At 35.9% G+C, this 7,500-nt stretch overlaps 1 protein-coding gene and 1 non-coding gene across 2 annotated transcripts in view; both read right to left on the reverse strand.

The window, feature by feature from the left end:
- Positions 1 to 7,500, reverse strand: part of LOC106868467 (ammonium transporter Rh type B) — a 64,956-nt gene that overhangs the window by 53,597 nt on the left and 3,859 nt on the right. The gene's annotated exons all lie outside the window — the stretch shown is intronic.
- On the reverse strand, positions 1,430 to 1,536 carry LOC128250382 (U6 spliceosomal RNA). The gene has a single exon (XR_008266411.1). It is a non-coding gene; the product is annotated as a U6 spliceosomal RNA (small nuclear RNA).

The following is a 7,500-nucleotide window of genomic DNA, read 5'->3' on the forward strand; positions in this document are numbered from 1 at the left end:
ATCGACGCCGAAATGATTAAGGCAAAATCGACCCAGAAGGAATTTGAACTCAGAACGTTCTGAGGAATATCCCTAAGCATTTTGTTTGGTGCGGTGACATTTCTAGCTAGTCGCCTCACATATTACGGAATATCAAACGCCAAATTGTTCTTTACTCTAGTCGATTATTTTATATCTGCGCTGTAAGACTGTGGCCTAACGATGCTGTGCTACAGATTCCCACCTTTTGACTCCATGTAAAGACAATTTTCGAAATTAGCAGAAAACCTTGGATGGTATTAAGAAAATGCAAACAGGTCGTTCTGACACCGCATCCTAACCCCTAATTGCGAACGTGTAATATGTACGACATAGGATGAGAACACTGATCAAGTATTCGACTTACAAAAAACTCTTTAAGGTATACTGTATTTATCCCGCATAGAAAGTTAAAACATATTCTTTGTCTCTAATGATCATAACTTATATAATAACCTTTAACCCTGGTAGAAACGTTAGCACGTCGGGCTAAATGCTTAGCGGTATTTCGTCTGTCTTTACGTTCTGAGTTCAAATTCCGCCGAGGTGCACTTTGCCTTTAATCCTTTCAGGGTCGATAAATCAGCAGTTGGGTACTGGAGTCGATCTAATCGACTGGCCCGCACCCCACAAAATTTCGGGCCTTGTGCCTAGAGTAGAAAAGAATAACCCTTAATCTTATATATAACAATACAGGAAAAAATCATCCTATGCCTTGTGACTAACCATTACAACAGACATAGAGAAGTCAATCAATGCTGCGTTCCATCTGTTCATATAAGGAACTCTGTTTCTAGTCCATGTTGTGAATAACAATTAACGTTGTATCCTCTGTCGTTACATCTGTCCATATATAAGGCCCACCAAATAATATTTTTTCCCGTGTCCTTACAGTTGCCCTTATAGAATATCCCCACCACTTCTACGCTTGCTCTCATTATATATTCTTTTATTTTTTTACTTGTTTCAGTCATTTGACTGCGGTCATACTGGAGTACCGCCTTAAACGGTTTTAGTCGAAGAAATCGATCCCAGGACTTATTCTTTGTAAGCCTAGTACTTACTCTATCATTGCCTTTTGTCGAACTGCTAAGTTACAGGGACATAAACACACCAGCATCAGCTATTGATGGCAGTGGGACAAGCACACACACACACACACACACACACACACACACACACATATATATATATATATATATATATATATATATATATATATATATATATATATATATATATACACGACAGGTTTTTTTCAGTTTCCGTCTGCCAAATCAGTTCACAAAGCTTTGGTCAGTCCGAGGCTATTGTAGAAGACATTTGCACACGGTGATACGCAGTGGGACTGAACCCGGAACTGTGTGGTTTGGAAGCAAGCTTCTTACTACACAGCCACGCCTGCGCCTTTAGAAATATGGAACGCTTCACGAATTTGCGTGTCATCCTTGCACAAGGGCCATGCTACTCTTCTCTGTAGCGTTCCAGTTTTAGAATCTATACTACCGAAGTCAGTATGTCCAAATAGAAACACCTATGTCTATGTCTTGTCCCCTTTACAGCATCGCCTCATATAGAGATCACTAGTAATTGTCATCTGTTGTTTCAGCGGTCCAATGGGGTAACTCGGGTGATTCAAGTCTGAATCTCATTAAATGTTTCCATATTGAAGGCACCAACAAACATTTGTTTATGTAGATATCACTGAACAAAGTGATTTCATGTGTCACTGCACCTGTCTCTATGAGGGATGACAAACAATGTCCTTTAAGAAAACACAAACAAATGCTCTATCTATGGGCCTCTTGTTTATTAAAGACGACAATTGCAAGGAAAGAAATAAATTCTGTCCTATTATCAACGAATATTTACCGTTTCACTTCACCTAAGAAATGTTACGATGTCTATACCAACCAACAAATACTGACCACCTAACACCATAAGATATTTTGCACGTGTCAGTCTGTTATAGGAACAAACGAAGTTGTTTAGCAAGTCGATCTAAAAACAAGATAGCTGATAGTCAATCTGATATAGGTGTAGTTAATTCAGGCGAGTGGTTTTCAGAGTATCCAATGACGTTTCACTTGATGAAAATAGATTGAAAAGAAAATGTCACACACGATAAAATCAAGATGGTTATTGATTTACACAACTGTTGCTTGATATGTATCTATTTTCAATTTGATATTTAACACCAGAAATTGGATCTGCTGTGTATGCTTGAACGATTTGAAGTGAAGGGAAAGAAAACAGAAAAGCAATTCATAACAAAAATAACCTTATTTTTTACGCGGAAATTTATTTCGAAATCAAAATAATTTCTTCTCTTCTCTCCGTAGTAACAGTCATTCGACTGGCCAATCGGGGTATCATTTTCGAGGGTTGTGATTGATTATATCACCTGCATTACAGAATAGTTTTCCTGTAATTGTTCGAGAGAAACGTTAAACGTGCCAATTTTACTGGATTTGGAGTGCCTGGGAAGATTAAGCGCATAACGCTTAACCCCAGTCGAAAGCAATAAAAATTAGTTTTATATTAAGGACTAATCTTCATAATATATATTCATAGAGGACATGTGTGTTGGCACGTGTGTGTTTAAATCAATTTAATGTAATCGCGAACCAACGAATTCATATACTTGGTAACAAAAGCAACTATCTATCTATCTATCTATCTATCTATCTATCTATCTATCTATCTATCTATCTTCTTTCCTTTCTATCTTATATATATATATATATATATATATATATATATATATATATATATATATATATATATATATATATATACATATATATCAAAATAAGCAATAAGGATATCCAGATGTAATGCAGCACGATCGTTTCACGCAACTCCATTTCATTGAACAATGTAACCATTACATCAATTTAAATGCAGAGCAATCCTCAGCTGCACATAGACATAGAATTTGATTAAATTAAAGCAGATGGACACATTAGTGCAATTTTACCTAAAATCTCAAAGAATTTAAGGAGATTGACAAAGAACATGCTGCCTTCACTTAGAAGCAATGGTTGCATTGTTCAATTAAATGGATTCGCGTGAAACCATAGTACTGCATTAATTCTGGATATCTTTGTTGCTTATTTTGATTTTAATCACCTTATTTTGAAATTGTATGGCTAGTACCGTACTAAATTCTGGTGCCTCAACTTAAGTACTATAGACATCTGAATCTCTTTCTCTCTCTCTCTCTCTCTCTCTCTCTCTCTCTCTCTCTCTCTCTCTCTCTCTCTCTATATATATATATATATATATATATATATATATATATATATATATATATATATATATATATACATATATCCAAATATCCATCCATCCATACACATACACACACACACACACACACACACACACACACACACACACACACACACACACACTGCCTAAATAGCAATCTTGGCACGTTTAACATTTCTCTCGAAAAATTACAGGAAAACTATTCTGTAATGCAGGTGATATAATCAATCACAACCCTCGAAAATGATACCGCGATTGGCCACTCCAATGACTGTTACTGCGGAGAGAAGAGAAGAAATTATTTTGATTTCAAAATAAATTTCCGCGTAAAAGGAGAAAGCTAACTCGAAGACTACAGATCCAATCCATCACTGGGAACTGTAAAAATCTGTAAAACTTTCCAGAAGTTTATCATTTGAACATATATGAGCATTCTTCTTCTTCTTCTTCTTCTTCTTCTTCTTATTATTATTATTATTATTATTATTATTATTATTATTATTATTATTATTATTATTATTATTATTATTGTTCAGTAGTTTTATTTTTATAACGTGCTTTCACTTCACTACTGAGCGCAGCTCTGTGTGCCTTGGGTATGTGCTGTGGTTTGCTGTGGTGCTCTTATGGTTACTGTATTGAAAGTGTTTTGCGTAGGATGTGTGCAGTGCCCAGTAGTGCAATTTTCTGTATGTTATATATATTTGTAAGTCCTGGTGTTTTTGTTATGTATTTGTCTGAATATTTTTTTTATTATACCTAAGGCACCTACTATGATAGGAATTGTTTCTGTTTTTAGATTCCACATTCGAGTTACCTCTATATCTAGGTCTTTGTATTTTGAAAGTTTCTCCATTTCTTTTAGAGAAACGTTGTCATCTGCTGGTATTGATACATCAAGTAGAAAGCATTTTTTTCGTTCATGATCTTTCAATACTATATCTGGTCTATATCTTGGCCTTAATTTCTCTATCTGTGTGTATTGGCATATCCCAGAGTATGGTTGCTTTCTCGTTTTCTGTGACCTTTTCTGGCGTGTGTTTATACCATCTTTTTTCTGTTGTTATTCCATAGTGTTGGCATAGCTTCCAGTGTATATAGGTCCCAGCTCTGTCGTGTCTGTGAATATATTCCTCCTTAGCCAGGACTGGGCAGCCAGAGATAATATGATTTATTGTTTCTTGTCCATCACCACATATTCAGAAGTTACTTGTTATGTTTCTTTTCATTATATGTTTTTGGTAATTTCTGGTGGGGAGGCTTTGGTCTTGTGCAGCAATTAAAAATCCTTCAGTCTCTGCTTTGAGTCCTGAGCTTCTCAACCATTGCTGGGATTTTTCTCTGTCTATTTCTTTTGCATTTAGTTTAGCCCAGTATTTACTATGTAGGGGCTTTTCTTGCCATCGTTTTATCATGGTCCGCTACTGTTCTAGTTTTAGTTTGGATTTCATTTGTTTTGTAGCTTTTGTTGTTTCTTCTTCTTCTTCTTCTTCTTCTTCTTCTTCTTCTTCTTCTTCTTCTTCTTCTTCTTCTTCTTCTTCTTCTTCGTATTTATTAGGTAGTATGATTTCTTGTTTGTATTTGTCACCTCTCTCTCTTTCTCTCTCTCCCCCTCCCTCTCTCCTTCTCTAGGCAGAATTACTAGATGTAGTTATAACTGCTTAATCCGGTCTCATCAGCAGCAGGTTAATGATCAAAGACGTTCCACCGAGGAGCACAACGTATCTTTCTTTTCAGTCATTGAATAGATGTAGGAATGCGTTATTGAATTCCATTCCTTATTTATTTATTTGTTTATTTTTTACAAAGACTGTTTGGTAGAATCTGAGAGAGATTAGGCTGTTAACTCTTACTGGTCAAGTGATTAGTAGAAAGTTTGGTATGATTTTAGAATTAATTAACAATCTACCAAGAACACGCACTAACAGACGAGAACGAGCTGACACCCTGCGCGTATTCTTTCACAGCTAAACTCTTTTTTATCCTACTGTCTTCTCAAAGAAGGGCAACGCCCAAGCTCCCCACTTTTCTTTTCAAGGACACCAGGACTGGTGAGAGGAAGAAAGGAAGTTATCCGCTAGCGGTAGACGTATCTCGAATCTTTCAAAAGTGATCCAAGGATTGTGTGAAGTGATGTTAATCTGACATTAGTTTAATTCTTCCACAAGGTGCAAAGAACCGTAACAGATATCTCACAATATCTCATCCGATCTAACAATATTGCCAGTCAATCAATTTGGACAGATATTCTATTTTATGGACCCTCTAAAGGGCGAAAGTAAAGTTCACCTCAGTTTGAATTTAAAGCGTAGAGAGCCGGAACAAATACTGCAAAGCTTTTTGTCCAATGCTGTAATGCTTCTGCAAATTCGCTACATAAGTTTACTCTAAATACAGCAAATATAAGGATCTGTACGTTGCGAACTACCTCAGATAATGTTCGTTTACATAAACTTCCACTGATTATGTTTCCTCTAATTTGTCCAAAAATTCCGAATATCTAACCAATCTGGAAATTACCCACCGTGTCGTTGATGTTTATGTTGTTTACTCCTATTTCCGCGTACATGTATGTATTTGTATATGTATCTATGCATGCATATATGTGAGTGTATGACGTGTGTATATATACATGCATAGATATATATATTTACACACACACACGAACACACATACACACACACAAACACAGACACGCACACACATACAATTACACAAGTAATCCACCAACCTTTAGAGATATACATGTGTAGATATATGGGTGTACAAATACAAACTCCCATACAAATACGTATATAGGTGAGATTCTATGATAGAGAATGAGGCATGAAATGTAAAAAGATAAAGGGTGAAATCTGATAAGAGAACAGATAAGTTATGAAAAGTGACAGGGGAGAATGTGTGAGTGAGAGGGAGATAGTGCGTATAAGTGAGTATATATATATATGTATGTTTATATATATATATATATATATATATATATATATATATGTATGCTTATATATATATATATATATATATATATATATATACTGCGTTCGATCGTGTGATACAAATAATATATGAGTATATGCATATATATGTACATGTATGTACATACCTTCATCTGCATGTACATATAGATACATATCTGGGCACATGACGTTGCAAAAGAACATAGACAAAATGATAAACAACGTCATATACCCAGATATGTATCTATATGTACATGTAGATGAAGGTATGTACATACATGTACATATATATGCATATACTCATATATTGTTTGTGTATATATATAATGGACGATTACAGTCACTGTCAGTATATATGTATACAATTATGTGCTTTGACTATAGCATTAGCGCATTTTAGTTTTTATTTCTAGCAATGTAGCAATGTAGGTGTTTCTAACACACTAGTCATATTTAGTGACGATTATAGTTTTTCTTCTTGGTGAAACATTGCAAAAAGCTGTCTCCATACATTATCTTTATACACATTAGCGATTTGTTAAATCATCCATAGATTTCGATTATGAAAACATAGACGCAGGAGTGGCGGTGTGGTAAGCAGCTTGCTTACCAACCACATGGCTCTGGGTTCAGTCCCACTGCGTGGTGCCTTGCGCAAGTATCTTCTACTATAGCTTCGGGCCGACCAAAGCCTTGTCAGTAGATTTGGTAGACGGAAACTGAAAGAAGCCCGTCGTATATAAATGTGTGTGTGTGTGTGTGTGTGTGTGTGTTTGTGTTTGTGTGTGTGTCTGTGTTTGTCCCCCATCATCACTTGACAACCGGTGTTGTTGTGTTTACATCCCCGTAACTTAGCGGTTCGGCACAAGTAACCGATAGAATAAGTACAGGCTTACAAAGAATAAGTCCTGAGTCGATTTGTTCGACTAAAGGTGGTGCACTAGCATGACTGCAGTCAAATGACTGAAACAAGTAAAAGAAAAAACAATACTGATAGAGAATTAAGTCCGGAATCTACCGAAGCTGAGCCAGTCCTTATGATGAAGCAACGGAAATTGCCGAAACTGAGTGTCAGTATAAGGAATTCTTGGACGGTGTTTTCGGACGATTACAGTCCCTGTCAGTATATATATATATATATATATGTGTGTGTGTGTGGGTGCGTGCGTGTGTGTGTGTGTGTGTGTGTGTGTGTATGTGTGTGTGTGTGTGTGTGTGTGTATATATATGTGTGTGTGTATATATATATATATAT

Source organism: Octopus bimaculoides, chromosome 20, assembly GCF_046866305.1.
Source record: "Octopus bimaculoides isolate indiv1 chromosome 20, ASM4686630v1, whole genome shotgun sequence".
NCBI lineage: Eukaryota > Metazoa > Mollusca > Cephalopoda > Octopoda > Octopodidae > Octopus > Octopus bimaculoides.